At 42.9% G+C, this 20,971-nt stretch overlaps 1 protein-coding gene and 1 pseudogene across 8 annotated transcripts in view; one reads left to right on the top strand and one right to left on the bottom strand.

Moving 5' to 3' along the window:
- Nucleotides 1–20,971, bottom strand: part of KCNIP4 (potassium voltage-gated channel interacting protein 4) — a 328,191-nt gene that overhangs the window by 114,352 nt on the left and 192,868 nt on the right. The window lies entirely within an intron of this gene.
- Nucleotides 9,685–12,478, top strand: LOC118083829 (large ribosomal subunit protein eL32 pseudogene; annotated as a pseudogene). Its single transcript, XR_015947157.1, has one exon. The product of XR_015947157.1 is annotated as a large ribosomal subunit protein eL32 pseudogene (transcript).

Below are 20,971 nucleotides of genomic sequence, written 5' to 3' on the forward strand. Positions count from 1 at the left end.
AAAGTGCTTAACATACTTTTTACTCGAAATCCACTCTCTTAAAAACCAGAGGTTCAGTGAATCTGGTGTTCCTTCAACTAAGACTAGCACTACATTAAAATGGGATTGAATATAATTTCCTTTTGACAAGAATAATTTGGGTCAGAGATAGGTCATAATTAAGGAGAAGTGGCCTAAAATTACAAAAGATACAAGTCCTTCCCTGTTTGAATTGTAAAATTCAATGATAATTAAATGTTAAACTATGACTCTTGTGTCAATTACAGACCTATTTATACTAGAAATGACAGAAGTGCACTCCAGGGAGGTGTAAATCTTAAGTGTTACCTGGTCTCGTCTCTCAAAAGCTGATATATTCAGCTTAAGCATTAAAAATCTATTTTATTCATGTCTATAAACCAAAAATAAATGGAATAAATGAAGGCATCTTGGCAATTAATAAGTCAGTTTAAAGATTAAATCCATGGAACTTTCTCTTTTTATACATTAAAATATGTGTGCTGAATTTTAAAATAGACTGTTCAGACTCAATATATTCCTAAAAAAACAAAAAAAACTCAACCATTTCTCTTCATACCACATTCCTGCATAATAAAATATAACAGCCAGAAATTGGGGTGATTCGCAGTGGAATTCTGGGGTTGGTCTGATTGATCTCTCATTCAGGGATTTGCCCCAACTCAGTCACTCTGATCTTCACTCTGACAATTAGAAATCCTGAAGTTTTGGGGGATCAGTCTGAATGGGGATGAGAGAGGCAGACAAAGGGCTAGTGAAATACCCTGCAAGACTGGTGCTGTATTAACAGCCTAGAGGGGGAGCAGTGTCTGCTGGAACGTTACCGCTGGGAGCCTCTACGTCATGCTCAGCTTGCATGTTTTCATATAAAAAACTGTGAAGCTGCACAGGCCTACTGTGATCTCACTCAGCATGGTGCAGAGCCGAATGTGGCAGCTGTGTGGCTTCAAAAGTTGGTGGCGCCTCCTCCTCCTCCTCCCAACACTATCAACCGGTGTCTGCTACCCACTTCCTCCCCTCCACGGCAGAAGGAGGGAGAGCTGCCAGCTACTGAAGATGTGCCGCGATCGGGCTCCTTCACAACTAAATGTTCTCAACATTGGGGGAGACGGCTCCCAAATATTTTACTGGGGAAGCTGAAGGGACCTGGACCCCTTAGAGTTGGCACCTATGGTCTCAGGAGACAATGGAAGAGTGTGCCTTCAGGGGTTAAGTCAAACTGTCGGAGAGTTACTGTGCTAGATGTGGCTGTAGTGACGGTTGAGACGTGTTTTATTGTAGCTGGGGCAGATGAAGGCATCCAGTTGTGCTGCTGCAGATGCACCAAAGCATTTCTTCTCTCTGCCCTCATCTCAGTGGTCATAACCTCTGGTCATAACCACCTGACTGATTGTCTCCAGGCACTGAGGTCATCTGCAAGGGATTCCCACACAGCAGGGTTGACGTTGCCAGCCTTCGTGTCTCACTTGCAGACATCTTTGTAACGCAGAGTTGGTCTGCCAGTGGGTCTAGTGCCTGAAGCCAACTCCCCATAGAGCACATTACTTGGGCATCCTGCCATCTTCTATTCTGTGTACAAGGCCAAGCCCACATAGAAATCAATGAAACAGAAGTGCGAAAAGGCTGGGAATGTGGGCTTGGCAGATCACAATATTTGTTTGAGATTCTGTCCTGCCATGTGATGCCCAGAATCTTCATGACACAACACATATGAAAGGCATGGAGGTGTTGCGCCTGGCAGGTGTAAGTTGTCCATGGACCATGGCTCACTTCCATAAAATCGTATGCTCAACATGCAAGCCTGGTAGACCTTCCTCTTGGTATTGGTTGTTATAGTCACCATCTCTCATACCCTTTGGGGAGGTGAGCCATTTCCTTAACTGCTTTACCAATATGCTACCAAGTCTCTTAAGTTTGATTGAACATTGAAATGTCCTTGCAGTGGAGCTGAACTAAATCACTGACACAGAAAATCATCAGAGAAGGACTCAAAATTTATATTAGCATATTTTATGGGTAATTTTAGTGGATTCGGTTTGATTTTTGATACCTATCAGTTCTGGTTCCGCAGTAGGTTTTCAGAACATCAAACATGCATTTTCAAAGCAGTTCTTATTCAGACACTGAACTTCTAAAATGCAGAACATCCATAATTTAAAATGTGCCAAAGTATTGTCCAAGAATTACTTTCTCAGTGGCAAAAGCCTATACTTGTGCTTTGATTAACTGACATGCCAACACAGTGAATGTCTGTCTACCACTGACTCCCAAGTTTCTGCATTTAAATGAATGAAAATGAGTTTTGTATAATTATCACCCTTTCCTATGCTGCTTTGGGCTGATGTGTCAGAGCAACGATATAGGATGCTGCCACAACCGTCACAAACCCTCACCGACAGAAATAAAAAGAAATTAAGTTCACAAGAAACCAGGACAACTATGAGCAGGTTCATCCGAAGTGAATATTTATATTGTGAATTAACTAAGGAATACTGTGGTTGTGGTGAAGCCTCTGGCACTGACTGGCTGAACTGCTTCCATGTCATGGAGGGGCAAGACACTGGGAAAGAAGTTCTAGTGCTGTGTGTGTATCCTACAGGAGCAGGCAAAGGACCTCAAGGGTGAATAGGAGGAAACAAAACACAGTAAAATTAGAGAGGAGGAGGCAGGGGACCTAACTAACAGCAGGCTAAAGAAAGATGGTCCCATCACCTCCTGGCAAACAGAAGGTGAAGAAATGGAAGCCGTGACAGATTTTACCTTCTTGGGCTCTATGATCACGGCAGATGGTGACAGCAGTCACGAAATTAAAAGACGCCTGCTTCTTGAGAGAAAAGCGATGACAAACCTAGACAGCATCTTAAAAAGCAGAGACAGCACCTTGCCGACAAAGGTCCGTATAGTTAAAGCTATGGTTTTCCCAGTAGTGATGTATGGAAGTGAGAGTTGGACCATAAAGAAGGCTGGCGATCATTGGAGAATTGATGCCTTTGAATTATGGTGTGGGAGGAGACTCTTGAGAGTCCCATGGACTGCAAGAAGATCAAACCAATCAATTCTTAAGGAAATCAGCCCTGAGTGCTCACTGGAAGGACAGATCCTGAAGCTGAGGCTCCAAGACTTTGGCCACCTCATGAGAAGACTCGACTCCCTGGAAAAGACCTTGATGCTGAGAAAGATTGAGGGCACAAGGAGAAGGGGACGAAAGAGGATGAGGCGGTTGGACAGTGTTCTCGAAGCCACCAACATGAGTTTGACCAAACTGCAGGAGGCTGTGGAAGAAAGCAGTGCCTGGCATGCTCTGGTCCATGGGGTCACGAAGAGTCGGACATGACTAAAAAAAAAAAAGGAAGAGGGTGGTGATGGAAGAGAAGACTTCCCATGGGAGGAGACTGAAGGGGGGAGTAAACTTAATAGAGTAATAGAGAGAATGGGGAGAGAAAAGATGCATGTATTTATTTAGCTGTTCCCACCTTCCCTCCATATATGGTTCTCCTTTTCCCCATTTTATCCTCACAACAACCCTCAGACATGGGCAGTGAATGCAGAGGCGAGGAAGTCTGAAGTCTCTAGATTATTCTGAAAGAAGTAGCCCAATTTTAATTTGCAGGCAACAAAGAGTAAATCCCTCACAATTGTCTACTGGTGTTTGTTTTTAATTCTTTTGCTTTTAACTTTGCTTTTAACTATGTTTTTATGTTGTTGTAAAATGCTGTAATATACAGTAGTTTTATGATACAGTGGTGTGTATATGGACCCTGCAAATTGAATATTTAATAATAAAAAAGTACAGCTGGAAATATCCTCACCTGCCTTCATTTGGGATAATCAAAACATTTGAGGAGTGCAGCAGAGAATGTCACATTTCAGACAGAGAGCAAACTTACTTTTTACATACATCTGACAAATGTTTCAGTGTCCCAAAACTATGGTCTCCACTGCTCAAGCATCTATGACAACAGTCTTGTGCTCTCAGATTTTCTTTCTTTGAAAACTGAATGGTTTTAAAATTCATGTTGGACTAGGCCCATTCCAAACCAAAGGGCAACAATTCTGTTTCTGAGGCTTGTGCCTACTGCAGTGTTCAAAGAAAAACATTCTTGGTTCAAAGACTCAGTTTGATATTCTCACCAACCTTACCTAGAGCATCATTAAGCTGAAGCAAAGGAAGAATTCTCATAAAAAGAAGAAATAAAAACAAGAAGAAATGAAATTTTAAAGAGGAGAATGGGCTAGTCCAGATGTTCTCATTTATAATGGAAAAAAGAGGAAAAGAAAGGACATCTGAGAAGTGAACAGCATTAATGATCACAGTTGTGGTTTTTCAATGGGGTTGACTACACACAGATGCTGATATTTACAAACTCCTCCAAGTCTGGCAATGTAGAGAACAGCTACTAACTACAGTGGTACCTCAGGTTACAAACACTTCGGGTTACAGGCTCCACTAACCCGGAAGTAGTACCTCGGGTTAAGAACTTTACTTCAGAATGAGAACAGAAATCATGCGGAGACAGCGGGAGGCCCCATTAGCTAAACTCGTACCTCAGGTCAGAACAGTTTCAGGTTAAGAACGGACGTCTGGAACGAATTAAGTTTATAACCAGAGGTACCACTGCATATTATTGGCTTGCCATCACTGGTAACTATGAGCTATATTTCATTATTTGGAACACCATCATTCCTCATGCCCACATGCCTCAATCCCAGAGCAGTTTGGCAAAGGATACTACAAAACCTCATAACCCGGATATTGATTCAGATGGTACTCGTCAAATATTACCATGAAATAGAGCCGATGGAGGCATGAAGCAAATAGGAGGCCATTCAGATTTCTCTGGTGGGGTGGGGGAGAGAAATGAATGGAAGAACATCAGCCTTGGGTCAATGCTCTCCATTGCCCTACTTAGCTCTTCAGTGGATAACCCCAACACTAGCCCTATTCAGGTATTGCTGTCCACACCAATTCCATTGAGGAAGAGAGATGCTTTTACCTTCTTCTGACTCTGCTCTACTGCTTGTGAGCATCCCCATAGGAATCTGCTTGAACAATATGGCAAACAGGATGTTGAACAAGGGGAATTGGTAGAACCTCACAGATTTGAGACAGGCATGGAGCTATATAGGGTTGTCATATGTCCTCTATAGGCAGAGCTGTACTCACCTAGATCCAGCTTTAAGGCACCTCTGTTGGGTCCTGTAGTCCCAACATCTTCACTCAACCTTGAACCTTTTTCTTGGCAAGGCCATAGGCTTCTACCTGAGTAAGCATTCCCCAACATTGGAAAACATTGCTGCAAGTTGAAAACAAGTATGCCTAGTTCAGCTACAACCTTTCTCCTTGATGTATTATAGGACGTTTCCAGACTGTCACTATTTTCAGGTGGGATTCACTCACATATCCACAAACCCAGGTTGCATAATTATACTTGATTGGGAAGTTTTGTGCAAAAGGACCAGGCTTTTGCGATAAGGAAAGTGACAGGAAAACACACTAGAAAGTGTGGGACTGCATGTGCCTTGATGCAACATCATTAGACTTCCCTACAAGCAAAAAGTAAATCAAGAATGTATTATATTCAAGGACTATCTGAAAAATTACTGTGATAGCAAAAACCTCCTGGCAGATCTTGAATGAGTCTTTCAATAATATCGGTAAATTTAATGTTTCTATTTAATTTTTCTTTTCTTTTTCTTTTTTTATTTATCAAAAAGCTTTATGAAAATAATGTAACAATATGACACTGTGTAAAATATAACAAGTGTAATTTAGCTTTTTTGAGAACATTCGGAAGTCTACTTTAGGTCTTTTTTAAATTTCTTGTATTCTTTTTTAATCTTTTTGTTATATAGGATGAGATATGGATTGTGAGATGGTGTGTTGTATAATTTTGTGAAATATGTTTAATATGTTCAATACATATTTTTTAATTTAAATTATTTTAAAGACTAAACAGTTCATCTGGAAGGACACAGCGTTTTCATTAAATTGAAAAAATATTATCAGATGAGTAGTTACAGCTTAAATTGGGGGGGGGGGATAATTTCATCTCCCCCATTTTTCTGTCACTCCCAGTTTTGCAAAGACAGCTCTTCCTAGCAGCCATCATTTTTTCACCCCGCAGAAGCCATCTAGGAATGATATCATGTAGGAGAGTGACCTTCTCAGGGCACTTCTGAAAGGAACATTGTGAATGCCACCAGAAAGAGTTATCTTCGCCGTCATGGGGAAGAACTCTTTCCCCCTCTCCCTTCGCCTGTGGCATACCCCACCCACCACTACCTTAAGTGGTATAGTCCACTCTGGTCCTTTGGATTCTACCTGAACTGGGAGGAAGTTGGTGGTTATTGTAGTCACATATTTGTATTACTGGCATTTCCAATAGTTGTATCCATATTACACAAAACACATTTTATAGCCCATGGACCAGGGTGGTCATGTATTTAACAGAACATCTAATAAATTCTATCATTTTTTCTTCGAAATTTGGGCTCAACCCTGATTTAGCATTCCTGTAGCAACGTGGGTATAAAGGTAAGTAAGTTACACTGTTTGAGAAATGGATTGTTGGTTCCTTTCTAATGTAGCCTATATGTCCAAGAAGATTATGACCAATTCAAATGCCATCATGTAGAGTGACAAATATCCATAATAAATCCGCCATTCAGCAAAAGCTTCTCCCCAGTATACATCAAGATTGCAACCCAAACTGTTGGGAGAAACAGGGCAAGTGAGACAAACACCGAACATGAAAGGGGGAAAAAATCACCAGTCTTTATATAGGTAAGGGTAAACGTAAAGGGACCCCTGACCATTAGGTCCAGTCGTGACCGACTCTGGGGTTGCACGCTCATCTCGCATTATTGGCCGAGGGAGCCGGTGTATAGCTTCCAGGTCATGTGGCCAGCATGACAAAGCCGCTTCTGGCAAACCAGAGCAGCACATGGAAACACCGTTTACCTTCCCGCTGTAGCGGTTCCTATTTATCTACTTGCATTTTGACGTGCTTTCGAACTGCTAGGTTGGCAGTCTTTATATAAATGTCACCAAACAGAAACATTATTCTAAAACCTAGTTCTCTCTTTGCAGAGCCTTCTCTAAGCTGCCAGCTCAGTCTGGCAAATGCTGATCAAGACATCTGTGGTAAAGTGGGATCTAATGTATTCTACTAAACTATGTAGAAAAGGTCAGGCCATCTTGATTACATCGAGCCATTAGAAGAGGCCAGGATAAATCCATGGAGGATAAAGATATTAATAGCTGCTAGTTATGATGGCTCTAACCCTCTAGGGTTAGAGGCAACATGCCATTTGCTGAGTAATGACAGCAGGCTGTTTCCCTCATGTTCTGTCTGTGGGGTTCCCAGAGACATGTGGTTGATGTCTTGAGGTCTTCCTCAATCTGGAATCTATCCCTGGATTGAAAGAGTAGGGTGTGTAGTGGGAAAGGGGAAAGGTAACATCTAAGTACAGATTAGCAAAGTACTTCACTTAGACGTTGATTTCTGCCTAGAAAGTGTGGTATGGCCAAGAGTGTGGGCATCCCTGAGACTTATTCCTCCATTATGATGCATCTGGGTGTCCTTTAAGGTCTACATTATGAGAAAAACACTCTGGGGAGTTGGTGTACTCCCAAGACTCTGGAGCATCTTTCTTGTGGCCCTCTCTGGCTGGGATGTCCCTTCAGTCCAGAGCGCCAGTACAGTAATATGCGACTCATGAAAAGAGCACACACGTCTTCTAGCATCTTGTAGTAAGAAGAAAGACTCATCTGTAGTTCTAAACTACTTTATTTACAGTCTATATACAGAGACTCCATAATCACGTCTGTGTTCTCCGAACAAGAGTACAGAACTCCGACAAGGCAGAAGTGAAACTAACACATACAATAACAACACTTAGGCGGAAGAGATGAGATAGACTTCCGTTCTCACACTCTCTCAGACACTCATGAGAAATATTCACTTCATGTCTCTCTGGGGTAGGATGTCAACCCAAAAACTAAATCCAGGATGGGGTTTTGAAAGAAAGGGAGCAGCTTAGAGAGTGAGTTTGGCCCCTGCACAGTGCTTCTGCAATATTCCTATGTGAAATGTGACATGTAAATTCTACTCAGTATTGATCCAGAGTAGATTCCAATGTACAGTGGTACCTTGGGATAAGAACTTAATTTGTTCAGGAGGTCCATTCTTATAACCTGAAACTGTTCATAACCTGAGGTACCACTTTAGCTAATGGGGCCTCCCGCTGCTGCCAGTGCGCAATTTCTGTTCTCATCCTGAAGCAAAGTTCTTAACCCGAGGTACTATTTCTGGGTTAGCGGAGTCTGTAACCTGAAGCGTCTGTAACCTGAAGCGTCTGTAACCCGAGATACCACTGTATAGTTAGCAGAGTAAAAACTTACAACACGTTGCAGGATTTTTTTTTTTTAAAAAAGACCAGAGGCAAGTACCGATAATATTGAGCCATAATGCTCACAAATCCAATACATCCAGGATTGGCACCGTATGTAAGAAATCCAACTGCAGCAGACTTAACTGAAACTTACAATAACTTATAGTAAGCCTAAACCAGCCATCCCCAAACTTCGGCCCTCCAGATGTTTTGGCCTACAACTCCCATGATCCCTAGGTAAGAGGACCAGTGGTCAGGGATGGTGGGAATTGTAGTCCAAAACATCCGGAGGGCAGAAGTTTGGGGATGCCTGGCCTAAACCTTAACACTAAGCATAATATGTGCAGAACACCCTGCCAGAAGGAAAAGAGATAGAAAGTGAAAGTGAAACCCAGGTTCCTTCTGGCCTCCTATTATAGTCAGCATGACCTTGACAAAAAGAGATAACAGAACTACAATAGTTTAAGCCAGCTGTACTCAGCTTCTCTGAAGGGATAACCCAAACATCATGAACCTTCTGCTTGTTTCTTTCACACAGAGAAGCTTCCAGAACTCTCTTGAATTAAGTAGAATAGGAAAGATTTCTACACATCAGATCCATACTTTCTGCACTAAGAAATGCAAACTGATGTTCTGGATTTTAGCAGTGGAAACAAAATGTGCCCTCCACCCCTGCTACAGCTTCCCTCTTCCATCATTTAGCTAGTTAAAACTATTGCTTGCTCCCCCATGTTCTATGATTTAAATATCTTAGATAATAGGGTCAACTATATTACAAAGCTAATAATCCCAGCCCAACGTAGGGCATTTATGCTAGCCCGACTGAATGTATTTCCCTCGGCATTTGTCAGGGGTAGATACTGTAGATGTTCTCTGAATGTGCCGGATAGTGTAGAGCATATTCTCTTTCATTGTCCACTCCACAGCATGCTGCGTGAACGTGTGTTGTCCCCCCTTCTGGGTGCTCTGACACAGCAGCATGGTGGAAATGTTGGATTCTGCCTGTCTGACATTGATCATAAGGTGACTGCGGGAGTAGCTGAGTTTTTGGCAGCAGTGTCTCAAGGAGTAGTTTAATAGGAAGAAATCTCAGATATATATATATATATATATATATATATATATATATATATGTATATGTATATACACACACACACACACACACACACACACACACACACACACACACACACACAGTTAGTATATGCAGTTTACTGTTGCCTCTTTGTATGCATTTTAAATACTTTTGTATGTGATTCTTTTTCTTGCGATTCTATTTGTAAAATGCCTAATAAAGGTTTGATAGTAATAATAAAACTATTGCTGTGTGAGTTGCTGCATTGTCAAAAAAATTAGCAAAATGTAAAGATGCACCCACATAGCTTACATGGTTGGGTGGTGGTGGGGTTTCCAATGACAACATATGTTTACATGAGTTTGGGGCACAAAAGAATATACACTTTCAGTCCCACCCATCAATGATGCTTAAGTAATGCTTCTGCAGCTTGGGAAGCTCTACTTACGAGTTTTAGCACCCATCTCTAAAGATGCTATAGTCATTGTAATTATTGCAGCTTATTTCTCAAATGATGGACTCAGCTCAATTAGCTTTGCTTAATCTCCCTCTGTTGCTTTTTCAACATTTCAACAGCCCAGTTTTAAATACTTTCCATTGGAAGCATATGGTCCTCAGCAGAGCAACTGAAACACGGTGCATTAGGTCAGTAACTTTCAAAGAGGAGATTTAAAGCTTATCCCCCCCAAAGCAAATCTAAACACAGGTTGCGAAAATGCTTTTAGAGACGCAGATGGTGAACATTATGAATTGCACCTCACCAATGTCGTGGCTTGACAGCTGACAGATTGCTTTAGTCTTGCCAGTTTGGTTTGGCAACGTCACCTGGACTGACGCTCAAAATGTTCAAAGCTTTCATGATCATTTTCCGTTCCGTTGATGAGGTGGAAATTAATTGAAACCCTTAATGCACTCAAAATGAAGCAGTACAGGCTTGAGTGGCCAGACAGAATATCCTTCAGGATGGAACCATGACTGGATCATTAGATCTTTAGAAAACTGAAATTTACTTTAAAGTCCTTTGGTTGTTTCCAGTTGGGGCCCACCAGCTACAGAAAGGCTATTTGGTGTAGTGGAGGCTTCTGTAAACAGAAGGGGGAGGGAAATGATTTTTTTTGGCAAATATTCTGCCCCCCCCTTCCTATGTTGTTCCAACGATTCCCCAGGAAATTTGAGGGATGCACAGGGATCTGCAGGGAGAAGTGAGAATCAGTGAAAGTCATCACCATCACCCTCTTCCACTATCAGAGTCTGCAGCTATAGACAACCCAAGTGCTCTCCAGGATTCTGATGCACACACCAAGTTCATATTGGCAGGGCCGTCTTAAGCATGCCTGGTGCCCTGGCGCGACGGATCCCTCCGTTTCCCGGTGCGGCGGGTGGGCGGCGCCCTGTGCCGTCCAGCCTGGCTGCCCCCTGTCACGACGCCCCTGCGCGCGGCGGAGGCAGCCCCAGGCCTGCGTGCCTCCGGAGAGCGGCCTGAACAGCTGAGAGGCGCGCCTAGGGCTGCATCCGGCGCACCTGGGGCGGCCTCCGCCGTGCCTCTCAGTGGGCACAGCGGTGCCCCGCGCCACCGAGATGGCCCTGCGTATTGGAACAGTTTCCTTGAATAAACTGAGAATATACCCAACAATACATTTGACACTTCTCAGCAGCTGTGGATTTCGGATTATGTTCAGTAGACAATACCTGACATAAGAGCAAACTCCTAAAGGCCAAGGTCCCTTCAGCCCCCCAATTAAATATCTGAGGGCACCGGGGGGCCCTAAAGTTGATGGGCATTGCCATTCAAATGGTGTGGGTGCACCCGTCATGTGATTGATTGTGTGGGACAGACTCACCTTCCCACCCCGCAATATTTTATTCAAGTTGGCATCCTGATACGTGAAATACATGATCTCATTTCATATATCTGGGTTGTGTTTTGTTGTTATTACAGAGCAGTTACTGGGACTGAATCTCAGGAGCATGGTACAAACCAGACAGGCTGTAAACATCTCTCCCCCCCCCCAACATTACAATCCTAAAGTTGATATTTCATATCAATTTGGCACAGAGAACAATTGCAAGGTGGTGGTTCATCAGCACGAAAATAAAAGATAACTCCCTTGGTCCCAATCCTGATTCTCTTCCTGGCTCAGCTACAATTTATTTCCAAAAGAACCACATATTTCACATATCTAGTACTGTGTTTTTTTCCTACAACAGAAAGAGCTTTTCCATTGTTGCTAATCTTTTTGTGACAAACACCCGAATAAGGTTCTGAGGGACTGTAGGGTTCATGGAACACAATCGGAAGACCACTGCTCTAGGGGTCTTATTCTTGCCTTGAATATGAGAGTTTCCAGGTCAAAACTACAGAAACTGCTCACAGAACTAGAGAAATCAGAAGTGGTAGTTTAAGCACTTTTAGGGGAGTACCTGAAGCTCAGAGCTGAAGTTCCATGTTTTGAACATAGGATCGACCCCTGGAATCTTAAATAAAAAGGATCTCAAGCTTTCTCTCCACACTCCCTCCCTGTGCGGTTGCTGCCATCCTTCAGCGGACACTATGCCGGCCCTCAGACCCCTCATCAAACCTAAGATGGCCAAGAAGAGGACCAAGAAGTTCATCTGCCATCAATCTGATCACTATGTCAAAATTCAGCGTAACTGGCTGAAGCCCAGAGGCATTGACAACAGAAGGTTCAAGGGCCAAATCTTGATGCCCAACATTGGGTATGGTAGCAGTAAGAAGACAAAGCACATGTTGCCTTTAGGATTCAGAAAGTTCCTTGTCCACAACATCAAAGAGCTGGAGGGGCTGATGATGAGCAACAAGTCCTATCGTGCAGAGATTGCTCGCAATGTTTCATCCAAGAATCAGAAGATAATTGTGGAAAGAGCAGCTCAGCTTGCTATTAAAGTCACCAATCCAAATGCCAGACTGCGCAGTGAGGAGAATGAATAAATAGTTGCTCTTGTACAACTGTATTTAATAAAAAGTCAAAACGTGTTGGCAAAAAATAAATAACAAAGGATCTCAGGTAGCAGTACCAAAGAAACTATCACTATGTTGGGCAGTCTGACTCAATTCATATGTTCAATAAAGAGGTAGGATTCGTGCCAAAACGAACACAATCAGTTCCACAGCTACTGGGAGTTTGAAAAGCAAATTATACTTCATGATTTTCATTAGGTCACCCACAAGTGATCGTGTTTGGAGTCACCCAGTGTGGTTAGACTGTTGGACTAGCACCTGCATAGCTGCCAAGCCTCCCATTTCCCCCGGGAAATCCCCGTTTTTCCAGCTGTTCCTAGCTGAAAAAACAGATTTTTTTGTTTTCCCCCAGTTTATTCTGGCACGGCGGCCATTTTGGAACTGGGCGGAGCATGCTCAGAAGTGACTTTTGATGCTGCTCTGCCCAGTTCCAAAATGGCTGCAGTGCGACATCTGGCCATAGCTGCCAAGTTATCCCTTTTTTTAAGGGATTTCCCATTATGCTGAATAGGCTTCCTCGCGAGAAAAGGGAAAACTTGGCAGCTATGCATCTGGCGCGGCGGCCATTTTGGAACTGGGCAAAGCAGCATCAAAAGTCACTTCTGAGCATGCTCCGCCCAGTTCCAAAATGGCGGCAGCGCTACTTCCGGTCTATTTCCGGCCCCTTATTTCTCTGACAGCAACTTGGCAGGTATGGCACCTGGCAGACGAGAGTTCAACTCCCAACTCAGTCTACTGGGTGACCTTGGACCAGTCACTAAGTGTCAGCCTCACCTACCTCACAGGCTTGTTGTGGGATTGAATGGGGAGGGGAGAGAATTAAGAACACTGTCAGGGATGAGCCAGTGGTTTCTGGTTTCCTGGAGGGGGACCAGGGGGAGGGAGATGATGTGGGGAGAGCGGTCGGACTAAGTCTAGAGGCTAGGGAGCCAGAAAGTTCACAGGAGCAGCAAGGGTTAAGTTCGAGCTCAGAATTCGGGGGGAGGGGGAGGTTTGCCCCAGCTATCAGGAGACGTGCAAAAAAGAGGAGGGCTGAAAGGCGAGGTGGAAGACTCCGTCATTTTCTGGGTTGCTGGAAGGACAAGCGCAGGCCTCAGCAGAGATCTGAACTGAGTGACTCTGATGGGTGATCATTACGTGTTAATTAATTGTTGTAAATACTGTAAATAAAGTCCATAAAATGCCAGGAGACTCTCGTGGTGATTGCTGTGAGAGAGGAAGCCCATCAGCCCTGTCAAACACCACTTTGGACTCCTTGGAGAAAAAGGTGGGATACAAATGCAATAAATAAATAAATATTCCATAAATTCTGGTGATAATTAAGAAACAGAAATGGCATTACAGTCATACCTCAGTTTAAGTACACTTCGGTTTGAGTACTTTCAGTTTAAGTACTCCACGGACCCGTCTGGAACGGATTAATCCACTTTCCATTACTTTCAATAGGAAATAGTTACAGGTAGGTAGGCGTGTTGGTCTGAGTCGAAGCAAAATAGAAAAATTCCTTCAGAAGCACCTTAAAGACCAACTAAGTTTTTATTTTGGTATGAGCTTTTGTGTGCATGCACACTTGGTATCTGAAGAAGTGTGCATGCACACGAAATCTCATACCAAAATAAAAACTTAGTTGGTCTTTAAGTTACAGGTAGGTAGCCGTGTTGGTCTGAGTCGAAGCAAAATAGAAAAATTCCTTCAGTAGCACCTTAAAGACCAACTAAGTTTTTATTTTGGTATGAGCTTTCGTGTGCATGCACACTTAGTCAGATATCTGACGAAGTGTGCATGCACACGAAAGCTCATACCAAAATAAAAACTTAGTTGGTCTTTAAGGTGCTACTGAAGGAATTTTTTTTATTGGTCTTTAAGGTGCTACTGAAGGAATTTTTTTATTTTGTTTCAATAGGAAAGTTCGCTTCAGGTTAAGTACGCTTCAGGTTAAGTACAAACTTCCGGAACCAATTGTGTACTTAAACAGAGGTATCATTGTATTTGCTATTGACTATCAGTTTGATTTGCATTACAATACTCAGCCCAAACGCCAGCCTCACTGAGTGGAACATAAACATGTCTCCTGCTTTTGAGCAGCTGAGATGCAGAATTTTAATTCCACCTCACCGCTGACTCTGAATCTAAAAATAAACCGTAGATGCATCTCAAGATTCTCAAGTTCTGGTTTGTTTGAGCTGATTAACATACAATCAACCTTTGGCACAAAAGCTTAATTAAAACTCTTCGTCAGAAATAGATAAGGAGAGCTGGATCATATCAAAAGACCGCAACTGTGGATCAGACTCCTCAACTTAGCACCCTGCAGCTGTTTTGGACTAAAATTCCCTTCAGGCCCAGGGTGGCCCATGGTCAGGGAAGACGGGATCCAGAACATCTGGAGGGCACCAGGTTGGGAATACAAATACAAATAAGGAGCTTAAAAATTACTTTACCCCCTTCAGTCTTGTAACGTTCAACAGCAGCATCATATTCATGTGTGTTTGTGTGTGTGTGTGTGTGTGTTTAGTGGGAGGGAAAGAAAGATTGCATTCCTGTAATCAAACCTTTTGTTTTGCAACAGTGTTTCCTGCTTCAAATTAAATGGAACATACCAATCTCCTCTTTTTTTGTCTGGGGGAGGGAGAGGAAGGAATTGCATGGGAAGTACCGTGTTTCCCCTTTTTTAAGACACCGTCTTATAACTTTTTTCCCTAAAAAAACACCACAGTGGCTTATTTTCAGGGGGTGTCTTTTTTTAAAAAAAGTGCTGGTACAACTGGGACCCACTGGCTCAGGACGCTCAGTGCTCTCTTCTGCGCGCTGCTGGGCGCGTTGTTGGCGCTGCCAGTTCCGAGTGCCTGCAGGGTGGGGTGGGGGTGGCAGTGCTTTAAACCCCCAACCCTTTAGAAAGCAATGGAAGTTATGGACCGTAACAATCCTTAAGAGGCGCAGGTCTTAAAAAACCCCTGGTATCACCCTTGAAGCACAGCCTTCCAAAGTCAGGGGGGAAGAGGTCTGTTTAGACAAAGGAAAGGATCGGGGGTGATTCTGCGCCCTGGGACCCACAGAACTACTTTAAAAATCCCAACCTGGGGGGGGGGGGGTCAAATAGTGAAGCCCCATAGCCCTGTAGCAACAGAAGGCACATTCTGAAGCACCCGAGCTGTTCGGTTCCATAAAAAATCCAGGAATTGTAAAATTAACAACAATAATGGGGGGGCACTCTATCCAAAGAGTTAAGAAGGAATGGGAAAGTGTTGAGTTATATATGGAAAAATATGGAAAGGAAAGTTAGTTAAAGATAAAAAATAATTATCGCAAGGGAAAAAATAACATCATAAAGGGTAATAATATTAAATATAAAATAGACAACACAACAGAAAAAGCAAGTATTTGACTAAATGAGATTGCACAGGAGTGAGGGAAGTGGGGAGAGAGGGAGGGGGGTAAGGAATGGAAGGAGGCAATGGTTGGAGGAGGGTATAGGGGGATGAATTAAAGGAAAATTAAGACTGAGAGGCGCATGGTTTTTGTTTTTTAAAGATGCAAAGGCTTGCAATCAGCCAAAGTATAGAGCCCAACTTCCAGGAGACTGCGATCTACTTGCGGATTTATAAACTGGAGGTGATCTACCCCCGTTTTATTGGTGTTCAGGTCAGAGTTGTTTTTAGAGAGAGGAAATATCCCATTTTTGAGGTTAAAGTAAAAGTTCCTGACCTTTTTTTTATAATGAGGAAATGCTGCTAAAACTCCGTTCTTCATTCCACGAAGGGGAGAGGGGGCGGGGCCGGGTGCTCAAAGACAAAAGAAATGGAAAAGGAGATAGCGATCAAATGCAGCCTCCTGCAGCCGCCGGGAGAGGCAGGGGCTGCAGCCGAGTGCTGCTTCGCAAACAAACGGGGGAAAGTGCTTAGAACCCAGAGAATCCAGCTGAAAAACACGAAGCAGCAACAGCAATTGCACACACACCATCCCAAGCCAGCACAGTAACCAAGTCCCAAAAGCAAGAAAGGACTCAGCAAACACTGCTGCGGCCGGCGTTGCTGCTGCTGACTCGGGGAGCTCAGTGCTCTCTTCCGCACAGCGCCTATCACTATGGCTTATTTTCGGGGTATGGTTTATATTTCTCAAATGCTTAGAAATGCTGCTATGGCTTATTTTATGACTACGCCTTAAAAAGGGGGAAACACGGTAACTTTCATTATTATCCTATGTGGATTCTTCAATAATGGATCCTTGTAGTAATGGCAGCCCATGTTGGTAGTGCCGTTTTTTTGCCAATTTCCCATAAAAGTAGCTCAAAAATGGCATCCCCCCCACCCGTGATTTTGCCATAAAAGCTCAACAACTTTCTGGATTTCCACTGTTTGAAATACAGCACCCCTAAATTGTATTTTGTCTACCTGTCCCTCTTATTGTCATGTGAGAGATGCATTCTACAGCAATGCTAACAGGCTTCACAACCAACTCATTCCACCAGTTTCAATCAAACTTAACCATGTCTAATGTTAGCTGGATGTTAGCTGGCACGTCCAACAGGTAGATTACTGGATGTCTGTGGTAGATCACCAGTAGATCACTGGCTCATCCCAAAGAAACTCATCAACTTTGGCTCCCCTAAAAAAGCTCAACAACTTTCCCCATCACCCTAAAAAACAGGGCTTTCCTTCCTAAAAAAAAAGCTCAACTTTTACCTGAACCCTAAAAAGAGGGTAGATCACTGCCAGTTTTTAACTGTGTGAGTAGATCGTGGTCTCTTGGGAGTTGGCCACCCCTGTCTTATAAGATCCCAGGCTGGTACAGTATTTACTCCCCAGGATAAGTGAATATCTCCCTACCTCACAACACCAAAACAGTTGCCACACTTTAAACATACCCAAAACATCCCTGGGGAAATGAATACTTGTTCGCTTTTGGTTTCCAAAACAAGTAAATGTACGGTAGTTAACTTGCAGAAAGATTTTTATGCTCTCCCTCCCCTGTTTCAGTGTGGCATAAAGAAAGTTCTGTTGTTGCTTCTCTGTTAGGAATATTCACCTGAATGAAATAACAAACATTTAAAGAGACACTTAAATTCAGACATAAAATAGTTTTTTTCCTTCTGGGTTTCCAAAATATGCATAATTCACAGTTAAAAGTGAAGGGTGAACATATGCAATTTTTTCCTTGCAGTATTTCGGTAAACATTCTTTATTGTGAAATATTCACTAATAGCACAAAATGTAAAAAAACAAACAAACAACAAAAATAACAAATGTACAGTATATGAAAATATTGTAAAGCAATTTCCAGTTTTCCTGCCATTCTGACCTGGTTGTGCTGATCGCTAAGTTAACTGCTATTTCTTGTCTTAAACAAAGTTTGCTCTGGAATGGAACCATTTTATCTATTGGAACCAAAGATCTCATCCATTATCAGTTCAACAGGATATTTTGGATTTGTTATAATTTTCTTTCTCTGCATGATACAGAAAAAGAAGTTTGTGTTGTTCTCTTTGATAGTAATAGAAGAGAAAAATGTTATCCAGTGAACTGACATACAGCCTATAAGTGTTTTAAATATTTGTAGGGCTTGTGGTTTAATTCAGCAACATTGCCCCAAAGCAAAGTTGTGTTCCATCAATTTTTATCTAGAAATGATACAGAACTGAAACAGAAAAAATATATACTTTAAAGCTAATTGATGGAAGCTCATTGTTGCAGCTACCCTGTTTCTCATATTTTAAGACATACCCATAAAATAAGCCATAGCAGGATTTTTAAACATTCAAGGAATATAAGCCATACCCTGAAAATAAGACATAGTGATAGGCGCAGCAGCAATGCCGGCCGCGGCAGGAGGAGGAAAAAAAATAAGACATCCCTTGAAAATAAGCCATAGTGGTTTTTTTGAGGAAAAAATAAATATAAGACGTGTCTTATAATATGAGAAACATGTAATACCCAAACAGCCTGTAAAACTTTGAAAGAAAGGTTGAAGACACTTAATTTGGCACTTTCTTTCTCATGCTCTGATTTCCTGGGGATAACAAACATGGAGCCATGCAACTCATTGGGACATCTTCTTCAGCCTATTGGTCAGGGACATCAGTCTACTTTCCCACCCCTAAGGCCAGCCCTGGAAGCCTGCATGGTAGATGAGCAATATTCTCCCCATCTGGCAGGTAGGGGTTGAGGGTGAGATAATAGTCTTGCCTAAAATGAGTTGCGTGGAATGAGATTTGAACTGGAACTTCCTGGCTCCCAGCAAATTCTCTTCTTAGACATTACTGTACTACTTCTCCAGCTACTGTAAGCCTGTTCAGTTTCTCCAAATGCCTGCTTACCCACAGATAAGGGATCGTTTAATGACCGCTTTACTAATCCACTACTTATCTTCAGAGTATCGCATTTAACAGGTTCAGATCAAAATCCTGGACTTGAAAGAGAAGGCAAAGGCAGATGAGGACAAGCCCTTCTTGTTAATCCCATCAGACTTTACAAGAGGAGGTCAGAAACCTTACGAGGGTATTTGATTTCAATAGCTACGCTAAATTATGACCGTTTCCTAATGGGGGTATGCTAATGAAACGTGGTAGAATTTGGGTCAAAATTATCTACAGCTGCAGAAGACAGCAACGAAACGTTTCTTTAAAAAATGTAGGCAGATGTGCAAAAGGCAGCAGGTGCGTTTTTCTGTTGAACATGAATGGTTAGAGATACAGTCACTCAATCACTGTAGGTGGGTTTAATAATAATAATAATAATAATAATAATAATAATAATAATAATAATAATTTATTATTTATACCCCGCCCATCTGGCTGGGTTTTCCCAGCCACTCTGGGTGCATCACACCTTGCAAGAACCTGGCTTTGACCACATTGTTTTGCACTGACTTCATCCAGCCTGCACTGTCCTAATGATGTGTCATCTGCAAAACGCAGGATACCAATCGCATATACAGTTTACATTAAAAAAAAATTGTCCTTGAACATAAATGTGAAGGGATTCACAGACCTCAGGCAGGGCAAGTGGGTGCTTCCTTCCCTTCCTCTGGGGGAAGGGCTGTGGTGGTGATAATACAGTGTGCGTGCTGAAGCCCAAGTTCAATCCATAGCATTTTAATAGGTCTGAAAAATGAAGCAGCAACCAAGGAACATCTCTGTGCTTGGGGCCTGCTTATGGGCTTATGAGTATGTGGTTGGCAACTGTGAGAAAAGGATGCTGGACAAGAAGGGCCATTGGCTTGATCCAGCAGACTCCTTTTATATTCATCCATTTGATGAAGTTGGCTGTAGAGTATAAAGCCTCATGCAGGAGATTGTTAGCCGCTTTGAGACTCCTTAAGGGGAGTGAAAGGCGGGATATCAAGTCCAAACTCCTCCTCCTCCTCCTTCTTCTTCTGGGTTTCACAGGACAATGTTGTTTGTGCTTGCTTCCACCTTCCTAAAAGCCACCTTCCTAGAATTCAACCCATGGAGAAATGGAGAAGCTGCCCTGTATGTTAATTCTCTAAAAGGACTACCTGTTTACTGCGAAGGTCTTTGTTGCAATCCACAGCAACAAACACTGCATGGTGTACATGCCAAAGATGTTGCATATGTGCCAGATACAAATCAGGTTTCAGGCTTCAAGGGAGGCAAGACAATTGAATCATTTAGGAAATATATCCTTTGGCTAGTGGAGGAGGATAGTGGAGGTTTTTAAGCAAATGTTAGATGGCCATCTGTCATGGATGCTTTAGTTGAGATTCCTGCATTGCAAGGGGTTGGACTAGAGGACCCTTCGGATCCCTTCCAACTCTACAATGCTATGATATGATAGCAGTAATATAGAAGCAGCAGGCTAATCTTTGCAACCAGGCAGAAGGCCTTCTCGGTAGTGGCGCCCACCCTGTGGACAGTGGTGGAGGAACCCTCTCCGGCACCTGGGGTGGGGCAGCTTGTAAGGAGTGCGCATGTGCGGCATCCCGTACGGAGTGTGCACGCGTGTCAGCCCGTCCGGTCGCCATGCAAGAGGCAGCCCGTATTGACAGCCCGTGAGAGCGGCAGCCCGTACGGACGCCGCACGAGTGGCGCTCATACAGACTGCAAGCACCCTCGGCTACTCTACAGCTGGGGGGAGGCAGGGGCCATATTGTAAAAACAAAAAACAAACCCAGTGGCACCCGGGGCAACCCACCCCCTCTGCACCCCACTTAGTACACCCCTGCCTGTGGAACGCCCTCCCATCAGATTTCAAAGAAATAAACAACTACCTGACTTTTAGAAGACATCTGAAGGCAACCCTGTTTAGAGAAGTTTTTAATGTTTGATGTTTTATCGTGTTTTTAATATTCTGTTGGGAACTTCCCAGTGGCTGGGGAAACCCAGCCAGATGGGTGGGGTATAAATAATGAATTATTATTATTATTAATAATAATAATAATATGCAAATCTATTGATCAAAGAAAGATACGCAAGATAAAGGGGCAAATTAGCCCTCAAAGTTCCATGAACATTCCAACAAACTAGACATATAACATTAACATCAAGG

The sequence above is a fragment of the Zootoca vivipara genome, chromosome Z1, assembly GCF_965207765.1.
Source record: "Zootoca vivipara chromosome Z1, rZooViv2.hap1.1, whole genome shotgun sequence".
NCBI classification, from domain to species: domain Eukaryota; kingdom Metazoa; phylum Chordata; class Lepidosauria; order Squamata; family Lacertidae; genus Zootoca; species Zootoca vivipara.